At 50.5% G+C, this 1624-nt stretch overlaps 1 pseudogene; it reads left to right on the plus strand.

The window, feature by feature from the left end:
- The first annotated feature begins 835 nt into the window (after positions 1-835).
- LOC111609614 lies at positions 836-1013 on the plus strand (annotated as a pseudogene).
- The last annotated feature ends 611 nt before the right edge of the window (positions 1014-1624 follow it).

Genomic DNA, 1624 nt, shown 5'->3' on the forward strand with positions numbered 1-1624 from the left:
CATAGTATTGTTTTATTTGCGTCTGAAATAAGACTTTGTCTTTACTAGCTGTCATGGTAACTCAAAGCGCGGGGGTGGGGGGTGGGGGGGGGTGGTGGGGGGTGGGGGGGGGGGCATTTGCGCATGCGGTTCTGACGTCAGCGCAGCAGGTGCAAAGAGCCCATAGCATGTGAAGAGTAACAAGCATGTTTACGAATCTTGACTTGCACTATTCAGTATGTTGAAATTAGTGTATAAGCTAAAATTAGCCAAATGCTAATGTAAGCCTAAGGCTAGACCACCATGAAGCTTGGTCTGCAGATGGAGTCTGAGCTGCTGGCAAACTCTGCTGAGACGTTGAGGGTCAACCTGCTCCCCGTGGGAGTCATTGTTCGCCCTGACACATCATATCTTGGTGCAACTCCAGATGTGACCCGTCAGAATCAGCCCCGTTTGAACTGGTTGAGGTGAAAAGCAGCATGAAGAATGATGTGTCTCAGGTTGCTCAGCTCAAGGTTCAGGATGGCCAGGCTGTTTTGAGGCGTTCACACGCAGGTACAGGGTCAACTGGAAACCAGCGGATTGGAATGGTGCCACTTTGTCACGGACACGTTAACAACAGTAACTGTTGAGCGGGTGTGGCGTCACGAGTCTTTCATGATCAAATGATCCTGTAGGTCAGGGGTGAGCAATCCTGGTCCTCGAGGGCCGGTGTCCTGCAACTCTTGGATGTCTCCCTGGTCCAACACACTTGAATCCAACATCTGAATCACCTCCTAAGTGCAGTCAAGTTCTCCAGAGTCCTGCTAGTGACCTCATTATTTGACTCAGGTGTGTTGAAGTAGAGATACATCTAAAAGTTGCAGGAGACCGGCCCTCTAGGCCTGGAGTTGCCCACCCCTGCTGTAGGTGGATCTCCAGGGTGAGGATCAGCCATTGCACTGAGGCGATCTGACCTCTGTGAATTCTCCACATGGGAGAATCTCAACTGCACAATTTATGGTAGTGGGGGACTGGGTTCGCGCTCTCCCCTGGTATTAATGTCTGGGTTAAAAGTGAGTACTCCTTTATTTTTTTTAGCTCTGAGGATTGAAGGTGGTGTGTTTGGCCTAGATGGTGACGCCCCCTTCACACCTCATGGTTATTCCTTTCTGATCAGATTCCTTTAAATAAGTCATAAAACTTCATATTAAAATACTTTATTAATAAATAAACATCTCATATCTGCACAGTTTGGATAGAGGGAGTTCTGCCGGTCAGGCTGGGAGCTTGATCCGGATGGGCGGCGGCCTGATGGCGGCGTCCCTCATCTCGGCTGTGATGTCCACGCCCAGCGGACCTCTGCAGCAGAACGGGTCAGAACCTGCAGCTCATGTCAGTCTGAGGGTTTGATCCGCTAACAGCAGCAACCGGGTCGGTACAGCAGGAACCGGGTCGGTACGGTAGAATGTACTGGTTATTTTATGATCCAAAAATCTACTGTCAACAGCTCTTTCTTTAAAATATGAATGAGAGGAAGTGAAGCCCTGACCAGAACGTGAACTGGTTCTGGTTCTGACTGACCTGGGCTCGTAGCTGACCTCCACCTCCGGCGCCAGGATCCCGGTTCCTTCCCTCAGACGCTCCACTCTGTTCCTGCGGGGAG

Source organism: Xiphophorus maculatus, chromosome 8 (genome assembly GCF_002775205.1).
Source record: "Xiphophorus maculatus strain JP 163 A chromosome 8, X_maculatus-5.0-male, whole genome shotgun sequence".
In the NCBI taxonomy this organism is placed as follows: Eukaryota; Metazoa; Chordata; class Actinopteri; order Cyprinodontiformes; family Poeciliidae; genus Xiphophorus; species Xiphophorus maculatus.